Genomic DNA, 15,011 nt, shown 5'->3' on the forward strand with positions numbered 1-15,011 from the left:
ATCATTACCGGGTTTGAAGGGCGGAAGGAAAGATATGACATTCCACGTCTTTTGCAGATCGGGTTGCGTTTCCCGGATGTTCGGGTTGTTTTTCTCGACTTAAATTTGCGATGTTGATGTGAAACGCAAAGTGCTCTGGTCTTTTTTGTTTTACTTATTTCTGTGCCGTGACCCACAACCTGCCTTCTGTCCCAACTCCACCTGGACTCTGAGGGCTTTCTGCCTCACCAGCCCGCCCGTGTCTAGGTTTATCTAAAACAGAACAGGGACCACAGGAAACTTTACTGGTTGGTGTGGTCAGAAGAACTGGGAGGTGCTGGTTTTAACTTCAGATGGCGTCATGTTCATGGATCTTAAACATTCATACCTGATGAACCTTTTCCAACTCAGGAGCTGTCTGCTGCCTTTCTCTGGAGGTTTGTTCCGCCTCACCTGGTCCTCATCGTGGACTTCGTCCATAGTCCAATACAGGAACTCTCATCCTGGTTGGTTTAAAAGGGAATTAAAGCAAGTTAACACCCATAGTTTCTTGCTGCAGTGATGTCACAGTGTACTCAAGGTTGTGTGAGTACACTGTGACACCCGTCAGGTGCAACAGAGCACTTTTCTCAACACACCCATCCATCCATCCGTTCTCCATGCCACCTAGTCCAGGCCTGGGCAATTCCAGTACCCGAGGGCCACTACCCTGCTTGTTTTCCACCTGTCCCTGCCCGACCCACGCTGCTGATCAGGTGTGTTCTGTCGATCAGAAGCTGGAAGATACCATCTCATATGAGGTTGGAAGTGAGGGAAAACACACCTGATCCAAGAAATCAACAGCCCAAATTCACCATCTCTGGTTGAGTCCAGTTCAGGGTCACTGACATTGGGTGAGAGACTGGGTCCCCCCTGGACAGGTCAGACACACACAGTCACACCTGCAGACAATTTAGAGACACCAACCACATCCAAACCCACTTAAACCAGGGAGGGCAAGAAAACTGCTTTTCAGCTTTGATCTCCTCTTTAGAAACATGTGACACATTTTTAAATGACGTGACAATGAGAGTTATTGACTGGAGGAAAACTTCAATTTATTCTATAAATAAAGTTCAACTATCCAGATTCAAAGGTGAAGAGATTTCACTAGGGGGCCCCTATCAACAGATAATTGATCTGATTTCATCGTATCACATGTGATATGAACATAAACAGAAAAGTGCGTCCATCTTGAGTTGGGATTGTTTTTTAAAGAGTTAAAAATTCATTAAGTGACTGAATCTGCAGGTTAAAACCAACTAATATAAGCAAAGTGGTGTTAATACCTTAATACTGTATTGATTACTCAAACAAACTACAGAAGCAGGTTTGTTCTTCACCTTATTTACAGCAACATGAAGCCACAAATCCTCAAGTTGATTGAATCATATTTCTAAAACTGCACGATCAATCGTTTTATCCTTACACACGTTGAAGCTCATGGCTAAGAAGTCCTGTGCTGCCCTGAATACAGGCTGCACCAACCTTATCTCTTTGCTGTCCATCAGTCCAAATCATGACTGACAGTAAATCCTACACCTTCTGTTTAATCCATTGTTGTACGTGAACCAGCACTTACAGAGTGAAGTGCTGACCCAGGCAGACTCTGTGTGTTTTAGTGATATGGACACTGTTTGCAGGTCAGCTGCTCCTTGTATGGAAGAGAAATCTCCCTGAGACTTTACTGAACTCTGGTGTCTGCTACTAAATTAGACATACACACCATCCACCAAGCAGCACCTAAGCTTAATAAAATATTGCCTCATACACTGTAATTGATTCACACTGTTTGGTTCCGCCCAGCAAATATGTTTCCATTGTCTGTTGTGGTGGAAGAACAGGAATGAAAGCTGAAATGATACTGAAAAACATCCCCTAGAGCGATTTCAACACTACAACATGGCCTGACTCGCAAAGTTCTCCTGCATATTTGAACTTGTTAACTTTTCAAGTTATTTTTATCCCTTGTATTATTGCATTATTATATCCAAAGACAAATGAAAACATAAATAAGACTAACTGAATGTAGAAAATAGTTATTTTTATTCCAGAAGGATTTAAACTCCTGTACATCACACATTTTCCCATCAGTCCGGGATCAGAATGAAACCAGAACTACACAGTTCCCAAAATTAAATTACTCACTAAATAAAGTTTCATGCATTCAAAACGTGAGTAAAAGTACAGTAGTATAGTCATTTTCAGAGTGTACATTTTCATTATTATACTGTGCCCTAAGGTAATGGATCTGGGAAATCACTGAGGAACTAATTTTACTACAGACTCCAAATCCCACAATTCTCAACGTGCATGAGAAAATGTGAAACAATCCGTCTGAGGCTGTAATATCTGAAGTTACAATGCGTAAAATGTGAAAGATTTAGCAGAGTTTGATTTGTCCATTCTGGCTACTGTTGAAACATCGGAGTGCAACATGGCTGCCTCCGTGAAAGGAGACCCGCTCCCTGTGCAGAAGCAAATGTCAACATGTCAATAGATATAAACACATACATATAAATCTATAAATAAACACATATATATTTCTCATCATAATTTTGACATTGACATTAAGCTGAGTGTTCAAAAAAAAAAAAAAAAAAAAAAAACAACCTAAAGCTGAAATACACTCATTTCCATTTAAGACCTGTAGCTCATGCTTGTACGCAGTGACATTTGGGCAGGTTGGAGCTGCTGTTTGAAGACGTGTTTACTGGACAACTGCTCCAGGAATCAAACACGTGACCTTTCAAACCATGATGCTATCTTCAATACACAGTATTTTTAAAAAACATGTACTGTACATGGCCCTGAGATGGACTGGTGACCTGTCCAGGGTGCACCCCTGCCTTTCACCCAAAGAGATCCAGCAGATCCCCGTGGCCCTAAACAGGAAGAAGCAGGGATAGATGATGGATGGATGTAGTGTACATGTGTTTGTGCATGACAGGACCTATACAGAACTGCAGTAGCTGCCCCAGGCTGATTAGACTAAAGGTCATGGGTTGTATCCTCCTGAGAAAATGTTGGACATCCATCCAGGCAGGTATGAAAATATCCAGTAAAGAAAAGTAATTTGAATGGCAGGATTTCGTTGGGTTAGAGGTCTCTGCCCTATGCAAATCAGACACTTCAGTGGTTTAATGCTTACTGCACACTGGACTGAACTGAATGAAGATTACCAAGTAATAAATGGAATTACCAGCTTCACTATTTCGCCACCGGTGAGAATAAAGATACAACTGGCTTTGCAGTTACCTGATTAACCTGCACCCAAATTAGGATTTGGCATTTTCAGTGATCAGTGGGTCAAAGCCAAGTAGAACCATGATCATCGCAAATGTCTGTACTAAATGTCATGGGAACAGTTGTCTTTGGCATGTGGAGGCTGTAGAGTTAAATAAATAAACATATATATATATATATATCCCCAGTTTACCAGTACCAGTTTTTTTATCATGTTGTTATTCCATTATCATCCATCACCTTCTGTTAGAAATATCACACATCTCTCTCTCACAATTTAAGTTTTCTCAGTGCACATCCATATTTATTATGCTCCATCATGGGTCAGACAGTTTCACCGCTTTTTTTGCATCAATTTGTTTATGTGCACTTTGTAAACTCTGCTCTTTCATACAGGCTGCCTAAACACCATTACTCTACTTGTTATCATTTCGATAACGTAATAAAGCTGAGATTTTCAAAGACTTATTGTTGCCATTTGATTACACAGGCTGTCTACACTGAGATCTGTTTTCTTATGCTTTTGGAGATCTGAGAGGCCTCATCTGAAAAAAGTCTTTTGCTGTTTCAAAGAATAAAGTAATCAGACAATCAAGCATGAATTCCCTGGATAATAATGGAAATTTAGCTTTTTGATGAAAGAAAGACAAAAAGACCTCTACTTCTGACACGGCAATAACTTTTTTATGATCTGCAGCTTTTCCTTGCATTGCATCATCAGCCCTATTTTTATGTGGGTGAATTTAATTATTCGACTTAAAAAAAAAAAAAAAATCACAAAGGACGTCCGATATTATATAATCAGGTTTTCTCGACAATTAACCTGAAATTAAAGAGACAGTGTTGGTCGATTCTCCAAAATCATTTGCATGAAACAAGGCGGAAATAAGCAATGAATGGAAATTCGTAATGGTAAGCTGTTTGTTTAGCGTTTACACATAAAACACTGTAGAGAAATACAACAGTACTATGGTATTCTATAACTGTACCGCTCTTTTTCGAGAGGAAGTGCAACCGTAGTATTTTTTTACAGCGCATGAGAACTTTGTAGTTATCACGAGCAGAAAGACAGAGCGCCTGCAGGAACTCAGAACTAATCAAGCGATGAGACAAAGAACGTGGCAGTTCAGCCACACTTGTTGACTGACAGAGGTTCTCTGAAGTGCACAGTAACAACACGATCGAGCTCAGGATTGAGACAAATTACGAGGAAAAAAGACATTGTGCTCTTCAGGACAAAGCATAGTGGCCTCTAGCTGGTTTATAGTGATCAACATGTTTCTAAATTAACATGTTTCTGTCTTCAGATTACAAAATTAATTAAGGCAAGGTAAGTTTAGTTATATAGCATAATTCATACACAGATAATTCAAAGTGCTTTACAGTAATAAAAGTACATGTGCAAAAATCAAAACAGGAAACAGCAACTAGTAAAAAATTAACTTGAAATCAAATGAAAGGAGAATGAGTGCAGATAAAATACTTTAGATAAAACACTTTCAGTTGTCATATGCCAAGCTAAAAAGAAAGGCTTTTAGCTTGGACCTAAACATTGCATTCAACTGAATGCTATTTGAATAACTACATCTGAACTTATGTAATCCCATTAGCACAGGGGCAACGTTTGCGATAATCTCAACATCACGAATGAAAGACTAATTACCCTGCTGACGTGCCTGCTCCTTTGATTATTTCATGACGTCTCCTCAGTTTATTTTTCTTTTTGCTTCCACCCACTGAAATGTCACTCACCCCGTGAGAAAATGAGAATTTAGGTCCTGCCCACATGAATATAAAATCCTCTGTGTTTTCAGTACAGTGTTTCCAACAGTTAACACTCAATCTTATCAGTGTAATTCAACACTTCCTCTATATGGCATCTTAGAAGAATCAGTATAAAGTGCACTTCTCTTTTTTCTGCGGTTTACAGTCAGGTGGACCGCACTGGAGCACTGCTATTTTAAATTAGTATCAAGTGTAATGTTTAATCATTATTAAATCTAGTTTCATTCTAGTCAAGCATGTAATCGCTAACATCATTTCATCTTTTGTCTTTGTCCTATTTGAACTGCAATGTACGTGTGACTTTGTGTAGGTTTTATTAAACACGAAGGACTGAATGAACAGCGGTGCTGGAACATCTGGGGAGCGACGAGCTGCATGTACGCTGAGGCTAAAACACCAAAACAAAACAGCTCAGACCTGAGAGAGCCGCACGGAGCTTTGGCATCGATATTAAAAACTACACCATGTGCTAAACATCTCATCACAACCACTGCCATCAGCTTCTCCTTACATGCACATAAACACACACAACAAAGGCCATAACTGAACCCTAACCTATATATAGAAAAGATCTGATTATTTCCTTTTATGAAAAGATATTGTTGACTGAATCAGTGACAGTGGAAAGACTGACTCACTGTGTTGTGTGCATCTTTCAGAAAGATGTACAGAGACAGATTGGAATTGCTGCTTTTTAATGAGAATATGCCTGTAAAAGCTTCTAACCACAGCTGATCATGCACTCAATTTTATATCCCAAGGTTGAACAGACACTTCCTGTGATGTATGTTAAACTAACAACCTTACAGCTAGAAAACAGACTTTTTAAACAGCACGTAGGTAGTTGCACCAAAACTAAGGATGAGCTAAATCCCCTTTAAAAACCCAGTGTTACACGCTGCGAGGTGCAGTCACAGTGCAGCAAACGTTTCAGGCAGACGTGCATCCATGCATACATAATTAGTTTGCCAGCCATTGTAGATGTTTACCTGACCCTGTCCATCCTGCTTTTTCTAAACGATGTCTCTTCTGGGGGTGGAGGGGTGAAAGCAGCGCTGCTTCATGCATGTAAAAACTAGAATTTCTGCTATGGCAGAATGTGGATGTGAATATCAACAACTGTGTTGCTGTCCTTATGCCGTTCCTGACGTATTTTATAATGGCAATGGAAACGAGCACCACACCCTAGAACTGTCCTCATACTGGACGAGGCACTGCAGTCTGTCTTTTATTAAAGGTTTTAGATGAGACACATGGAATTTAAGACTCGGACCTATTGACAAAGCACTAACCTATAGAGTTTTACAGATACAGTGATACATTGGGGCATTAGCACCATTCAGTTTTCAGTCCCGAACACAGGACATGAGTGTTTTGGTCAAACCTAAATTAGGCCAACACTCATCAAGCTCCAGACAACCTGGCTTGTCATTGGTCCACACGTGGCATCGTATGGCAGAGCGGGGTTTTCCCCAAACGTCTCGAGTTCTAGGACTCGGCACAGTCATGACTGACTGACAGAGCTCTTTATACGTTTCATCAGAGGGTTATCTGTAAAGATAATCTTCTCAAAATGAGGTCACTTTAATACAGTTGCTGGGAGATGAATCATATCCTAAATCAGCCAGTGTGCACCAGCAGATAAACACTGAAACACAACCACAAAGAAAACACCAAAGCGAAGGTGCTTTTAAGGAAACCAAACCAATATCCACACTAATATTCTGCATCATTTCACTGTAAGGCTTTCTTCATATGTGTACTTAAATCAAATTAAATATGATCAGTGATTTACTGCTACATTTTCCTGTTCACCTAAAGGAGAAAGAAGCCTATTCTATGCATCACATATTCATGTCTTTACAGATGACTTCTTTTTTAAATACCTGATGTCCATTTTAAAAAGATGATCAGCCCATTTAAAGAACTGAATCTCTGCTGTGTATCACTGAGTCAATCAAGGACCAAAACAACGAGCTCTTATTGAATATGAAAAGACAACCTAATGAGATCAAGGCAGTCGTTGGGGTGGACTGAGTCTGGGTGGATCTGTGTGTGTTAGGAATGAAGCTTTGAACTGTGTTTCTAATCAGCAGCCCTGACTGCAGAGCCCACTGAGCAGGACAATGTTTGGCTGGGGAAGAGTTAAATTATTCTGCATCTGTTCCATGCACCCCTGCAATCCCCACAGATCCTGCCTGCTTTCTCCTGCTTATCCTCCCTCCCTCCCCTCTTCATCCCTCCTCCCCTCTTCCTCCTCCTAGCCCTCCTTCCTTCCTCCCCTTGCTTGGCCCCGAGCCCAGAGAGAACTGGAAGGAGGAACAGATTTTTTTTTTGGTCTTCTCTTTCCTCCCAAAAAATGCTCACATGTCGTGCTTCTTCGGTTTTTGTTACCGAACTGTAAAGTGTTGATTTCCTTCTGTACCTCCATCACTTCTCATAGCCAAACCACCTCAACCGCCACCGAAGGAAACAAACTATAACGTGAGGCCATTGCTTCATCTTTGTATGTGGTGTGAGGCTCATGAACTCGCTGGCCTCTCGCTGCACATGGCTGCTGAGTATCACATGCAGGCAAACACACACAAACATCATTTACTCATCATCTGAGCAGTGGTGAGGAACCTCCACCTACATCTACTTTCTCTTTCCACTGACTTCTAAAAACATCCCCATCTTTTCTTTATCTGTTCTGCTGCGAGTAAACAACCTCAGTATTTACATCAAGTACAAAGTCCTAGACGAGCCCACAGACAGCTGCAGGGGCTTCATTAACCGATAAGGAACTGGACCTTATACAACAGGGAGTAATTCAAGACTTTAAAAGAAATCAATGAATGAAATACTGATTAAATTTGACTCATTTTAATCTCTTTAAGGGAAGTTCATTAATATAAAAAGGTGGACAAAATAATAGAAGCACTAGTATAATGCAGTGTAGTGAAACATCATCTTCCATCAGGATGTCTTTAAAACAGTTTCCACATAAACTGAACTTTATCAGCTCTATGGAGGAGGATCGATTGCTGGACTGTTGTTAGACCGTACTAGTATTATATGATGTACTTAGAAACTGAATGTCTACAGTGAATAGCTCAACAAAAACATAAATAAATTACATATAGTGCTGTGTTAAACGTGCACAAGGCAAATGTGACTCTACTTTGGCATGATGTTTTTAAACTGTTTACAGCAAATGAAGCCTTTTCTCTACACATGTTTCCAGATCACGTTAGCTTTGTTTTTCTTAGCTTCCTGTCCATGTGTGACCAGACGCTAAGATGCTTCTTTGGACTTAATAAATTCCACCTCATGGAAAACCTGTTTTTGCAGCTGACATCACACAATCCAACTCTTTAATCCAAACTTTAGACTCATTTTTCCTCTTATCGTTCAGTTTGTGTTTTATTCTTTGTTTTCTTTATGTCCTTGTACCTGTTAACATTCACCCCCCACTGGGTCGGTCTCAATCTCACTGAATCTAAAGTCCATGTTTGTCATGTCAATAGGATTAAACTGGTATTTATACCTGTAAAACTGTTGTGTCCTTTTCTTTCTTCTTTCTTCTCCTCTCTTCTCTTTTCACTCCGTGTGTCTGTGCACCTTCGCTGGTGCCCTCACCGTCAGGCTCTCAGTGACTCGGTTATATGTGTTTTGGTTCTGGATCTTCATCATCCAGGAGATTTAGCCTCACCTCTTGTCCCTGTGTCCTGCAGTGTGTTTGGTTTCCTTGTGTCTCTGTCCTCATTCTGGGTGTCCATGGTGGAGAGCAGGTCATGCACCTGAGGTCTGATGGCACCTGTTCAAACAAAGCATTACATTATAACTCTTAGCGTGTTAAGTTTATTTTTTTGTTTCACTCTTGCTTTGTTACAAGGAATGCTGTAGTCAATATAAATTGTACAATTAGGATTTAATTCAGTTTCCCCACATGCACATTCTGCAGGTACAGTAAAACTTAACTGTTAATGAGAAGCTGCCATGTTCACATTCACATGCTAAAACTGCATTGCATGTACTCGTGGTACTCTGCAGGTATTTTTAGTTAACCACCTCAGCTCCAAGCATCTCTCACATGTGCTACATTAGTTAGCCTAATCCAACTGAGACTCGAAGCCACGACTGTGTGTGGACCTACATATGGAGTTAGCTTAAGGCAGAAAAGAATTAATTACGTTTACAGGGACTGTATTTAATGAATGAGCAGTTTACAACAGCTCCCTTAGGCAGGAATGTTCCACATATTCATCATGATAATAAAATATAGTTTTGTGGGTTTACACATTCAAAACTTACAATGCTTTTCATGTAAACACAGTCTTCGTCGGTGCAGGACACGACCACCAACACCCCCAGCATGCACTGCTGTGTCAGGAAGGCATGTGAGAAGAACAACAAACCAGAATATTTTTCATGTGCAGAAAATATACAGTCTGCATTTAGAACACACAAAAGAGGATTTCCCCAAAGACTTGAAGGTTACACACCACTGTGCCAAGATGTGCATGTCGCTCATGTGTGAAGCCACACAGACAGACACAGCTTGGCTGCAGCAGTTCCCCTTTGGCAGCCATGTTGGCTCCACAGTCTGGTCCATGGCTGTTGCTATAGTAACTGATGCTGATCTGCTGAGTGTTGGGCATCTCGCCCTGGCACCGCTGTGGAGGACACTGTAACATATTTGCGACAGGAGCAACAAAATGAGATTAATGGACAGCTGCTTTCTCCGTGGAGCCATGACCTGCAGAGAGCACGGATCAGGAAATGACTTCACCTACGAAAGAGAACCCGGGCACAGCTGAAATGATGAAAAGCATTTTTACTCTGATCCTGTGTGTGTGAGAAGTTTTAATTTGATTTGCCAAGGTTTGGCTGTAGCTCAAAGGAACACAGCCGAAATGCCACGGGTGCTTGCCCTGCACAGTGTAAAAAAGAAAAATGCGAGCGTGTGTGTGTGTTTTGTTTTTTTAATAGGACATCTTATCTTATTTTGCACATACAGTATTGTGCAAAAACTTTGGGTATGAAAGGGGCAAATTCTTCACTTAGTAGCATCATATTAACAGCAGAGGGCATCATGCTACAATAGTAGGCAACCTCTCCCTGTTGCTGAGCATGTTTAATGAGTCTGTGCTAGCTGTCCTCAATACTGGTGTGTGCTGGGGGAGCAGACTGTGGGGGAAGGACGCCAACACACTCAGTAAGGTCATCCAGAAAAAAGAAAATCCGCTATAGTGTTGTGAGAGCGGAGCTGGAGTCCAAGATAAGGACAATACTGGACACCTGGTCACACCCTCTCCATGATGTGCTGCTCAGTCACAGCAACACATTCACACTCATTCCCCCACAATGCACCACAAAGCGCCACGGGATGTCATTCCTGCTGATTGCAGCCGCTCCCTCTGAGAATTAATACGTGTATTGAGAGAACCTGAACATCGTTTCAATCTATTCAATCTGTGCAAATCAATTTAGATATCATGTGAGTTTTAAACCAGTATATAGTGTCTATTATTGACAGGGTAGATTTTTTGGATTTTGAAGATGGGAGGTTTACTTTTGCTATACCGTGTTTTTATAAATGTGGAATTGAATAACAATGTCCTGCATGGGATTGATTAAGGTTTTATGGTTGTGATTCTGTTCAGGTCCTCGCTGATGATTTATTGTTAAAGAGGAAACAGGATAAAGAGCAGAAATGAAAACTTCATCTCTGTCACAGTTGGACTTTAGAGACTAATGTGTAGAATAGAACAGACAATTAGGTTTTTCTCAGGTTTTACTGTGTATCTCAGAACCTACTGTAAATATCCATAATGTCCAAGCTTTTAGTTTTTAGTTGTCTGTGTATTAGCACATGTGCTGTTTCTATATTATCCTCTATTGTAAAACACTTTTGATTTACCTTACCTAGTTTTACTCCTTTTGTAATTTGCATGTTTGACTCTTAATCAGGAAAAAGCTCATTAGAACAAACATAGATTACAGTATTTAGATGGTTCATCATTAAGCTTTAAATTCACAGATTTGCATGAAAAAGCAGTAAGAAGTCACCTGAGAAAAACCTTCAATTCTAAACTAAAACAGTCCAAACTATGAAACACCTGTTTAAACAGTGAAAACATTTTCTTTTTAATTTTCAGAAACTATCCTGCAATAAACTCAGATTAGCCCTTCAGAGTAAAAGCACAGTCAGCTGTTACAGTGAGTGTGTGATGAGGGGGTGGAGGCACCGAGGCCTCTTCCTCCTTATCTCTGCCTGCCATGTGTTTGTACACTTATGAAATGAATGCAGCAGCTGAAGTAAATATCAGCGTATATTTCTATGTAGCAGCCAACTGACTGTGTGTGTGTGTGTGATTGTGTGTGTGCGGTATGTCCATTTGTGTGCATTACTAAAAAAGAACCTCCAAACTATGAGAGAAATATTTCTGTATTTTAAACCCTGTGTGGGTGTGTTTGTGGGCATGTGTCTCTATCTCATCCATATCAACACTAATGTAAATATATTAAAGCATGACATGTCTAGTTTGGCATGTCAGAGCCTAATGACCACAATTCATGTTTATTTAGCTACTGACTAGTTTCCAAAGAACACCACATATTTTTAAATGTTCTAGCATCAGGTTTCCTTCCAGGCAGCCATTAAAACACAGTAATCAAAATCACTCTGATATAGCATGCCTGAAAAAGGGGTTATGATAGTAAGCTACAGTGGAGACAAATGATGGATATACAACTCAGAAGACAAATAATCACTGTGAAACAAATAAGATTAATTTAATCATCCGCTGCATTAACTAGGTTCTAAATTTCAAATGATCTTGTTCTAAGATTTCATCATAATGAGTCCAGTGTTCTCATATCTGATAGAAGCGATAGCCACAGGTCCTTTAGTTTACAGGGTATCTGTTTACACCCTGGAGTCGACACAAAAGCAAATGTTAAAGTCTCTGCAAGTGGTTTCATCTGTTTTTTCTGTATGTGCAGGTGAAATTGTGCAAACGTGAAAACATCCACCATCTATACCTGCTTATTCCTAACCAGGGTCCCAGGGATCAGCTGGAGCCTATCCCAGCTCTCTTTGGGTGAAAGGCAGAGGTCCACCCTGGACAGGTCACCAGTCCATCACAGGGCCACATAGAGACAAACAACCTCACACACTCACACTCACTGCTATGGGCAATTTAGAGTCACCAATCAACCTGACATACATGTTTTTGGACTGTGGGAGGAAACCAGAGTACCTGGAGAAAACCCACACAAGCACAGGGAGAACATGCAAACGCCACATAGAAAGGCCCCTGATGGGTTTCAAACCAGGAACCTTCTTGCTGTGAGGCAACAGTGCTAACCACTCATCCACCGTGTTGATGCGACAACAGTAAAGAAAAAAAAAGAAACTAAAAGGTAATGGCTGATTATAAAGACTGAGGAAAATAGAAAATAAGCATTAGCCCAAAGGTTTGTAAAAATGAAGTAGTGCAGTAACATGTGCAGAGAGAAATAGATTTCCCAGTTTGTGGTTGAACAACTTGACTGATCTGCAGCACCTGTGGAAAAATGGTGTAATGTTCAGCTGCCCTTGCACTTTCCTCATATCATCTAATATTCATAGGTACAGACATTATATTAAATAGTTAGAGTTGAACTTTTTAAAATATGCTGGTTATCACCAAACACACATCAAACTGCCAACCAAACAAAAGGGGCCTAAAACTTCAGCTCATTATTTGGTGGCTCATAAAAAATGAAGTTGTCCCACATGAGCCTTTAAACTGGTGTCAACGTCCCCCCATCACAGCTGCTGCCAGCAGGATGATCTGGAGATTTTCACAAACACAACAGCTTTACGCTCCATGGGAAGCTCAAGGACTTCGCTCAGTGTATTCAGATGAGGCTTTTCACATGGGAAAGCTTCTGGACCGAGCAGCATTTAACAACCCTGCATTTCAGTCTGTTGAGTCTCTGCTGTGACTGCAAGAGGAAAAAAAAAAACAAAAAACACAGAGTAGAACAATAAAACCACAACAGCAGAATGTGACAGCACCCGAAAAGGCACACACACACACACACACACACGGATTCACTTATAGCACCATGCACCATCAAGCCAAGGTCACCATGATTACTGCACTCTGTTGTCTGTTGTCTTCTACTACAATATTTACCTTTAAGTGGTTCTAAGAAATGTACTGTTAAATGTTCCTTGTTAAAGGTAACTGAGTCAGATGTGCTGAAAATGAGTCTGAATGAACCAAAATTAAAGGGTCAGTTTGTCACTTTAAAGAACATCTGCTCTGAAATGAAGTGAAACAATCTGCACGTCCAGATTTTACTAAAGATCAGGCAGAAAACAGGCAGCAAAGACGACTCTCATTCTAACATTACACAGCAGAGCCAAGGGCATCTATCACAGAAACATATTTTATATTTTTAAATATTTAAATCACAAGAGTTGTCCTTTTCGAGTAGGAAAGTAATCTTCCTGTCTGCATGCTCTCCTTTCCTTTTGTTTATTCTTGTGTGTTGTTAAGAAACTTCCCCAAACACAAAGATTCAGATATATTGATCTGAATTTGTTTATTTTCACAAATGCCCCCTATCAATCAGGACATAGAGCAGCAGTGTTACTGACTTATGTGGTCTGTGGTGGGGCCAAACATGCAGAGATGAGGGGGAGGGGAGGAAAAAGAGAGACGGAAAGGAAAAGAGAAGGAGGGCTTCTCCAACATATACATCTACAACTCTGAGTGACAAAAAAAAAAAGACCGATGTAGAGAATGTAAGCAAATGGAAGAGAAGGAGTGGAGAGTAAAGAGGAGAGGGGACTTTAAGAAGACTGGAGTTGGAAAACTGAGGAAAGGGGGAGAGAGGCAGAGTATCCCCAGGGGAGAGCAGAAAGAATGAGTGGGATCTTCTCTGGAAAAAGAATAGAAGAAGAAGATTTAGTAGAGCTCAATAAGGCAAAGTCGGAAAAGAAGGAAAATGACAGATCAGATATGACAGAGAAGCATCGAAGCATCTTAAGGACAGAAAACAGTGAGAAGATGAGAAGGGAGTAAGGAGGGGTTAGGGTGCGGAAAGACAGAAAGAGTTTGAGATACAGATAAGGAATATTAAAGGAGGGAAAGAAAATGGAAAGAGGAGATTAGAAAGAGCAGACAAGAAGAAACAGACCAGCTAAAAAACAAAAAGCTGAACAGTGGAGAGAAAGAAGATGAAGAGAAGGAAAAAGACTTAAGTGCATTAATTGAAACTGACAAAAAGAAAAACAAGCAGACTGTCAGAGTGGAAAGAGCTGAAAGAGGAGGAGAGAAACAAAAGAGGGAGTGGAGAAGAAGCTGAATGGGAGAGAGGACAGGAGAGGAGAAAATACAGAGTGTGACAGGAGAGAAGAAAGAAGAAAGAGACGGAAAATGGGGAAACTCAGTTCACCCTTGTGTTTCCAGAGTCTCTTAGCGTTGTTGTGAAGTCCACTCAAGCTGCTGCTGCAAAACTCAACGCTATCAGGACAGAACAGGCAGCTGCCAAACCCACTGTCACACACACACACACACACACACACACACACACACACGAAAAACAGAGGAGCTCTCTGCTGTGTCGGATATGACTCGTCCACTGAGGCAGCTTGGCATGGTGGATTTGGAGTGACAGTTGGGAATAACCAGTTCTTCATCCAGTCAGGTGAGTTTAATACGCTTTTACCAGCTGTAACGGACATTTGTAGACTTCTTCTGGGTATATTCTTTCAGTCAGGACTAAAGTAAAGGATTAGTGTCTTCTTTAAAGTCCCTTTAGGGAGGAAAGGTGCCTGTTCTGAGACTAACTGGCTCTGGTGGGGTTGGCAGCATTAACAGTAGTCCTGCTAGTTGTCGTACAACCAGAAAAAGGATAAAGGATAAAACTAAGTTAAGTCAAAGGCTCAAAGGCTTTTTCCTAAAGTAGGGAGACACTGT

At 40.7% G+C, this 15,011-nt stretch overlaps 1 protein-coding gene across 3 annotated transcripts in view; it reads left to right on the top strand.

The window, feature by feature from the left end:
• Positions 1-14,382: 14,382 nt before the first annotated feature.
• The window catches only part of ripor3 (RIPOR family member 3), a 42,320-nt gene continuing 41,691 nt past the window's right edge, over positions 14,383-15,011 (top strand). The window contains exon 1 of one of the 3 annotated variants that reach the window (XM_026306766.2): positions 14,383-14,739. The gene's annotated coding sequence lies outside the window, so the exon portion shown is untranslated. The remainder of the gene's footprint in view (positions 14,740-15,011) is intronic. The other 2 variants (XM_026306765.2, XM_026306764.2) reach the window with 2 other exon arrangements.

This window comes from Mastacembelus armatus, chromosome 5 (assembly GCF_900324485.2).
Source record: "Mastacembelus armatus chromosome 5, fMasArm1.2, whole genome shotgun sequence".
Taxonomy (NCBI): Eukaryota; Metazoa; Chordata; class Actinopteri; order Synbranchiformes; family Mastacembelidae; genus Mastacembelus; species Mastacembelus armatus.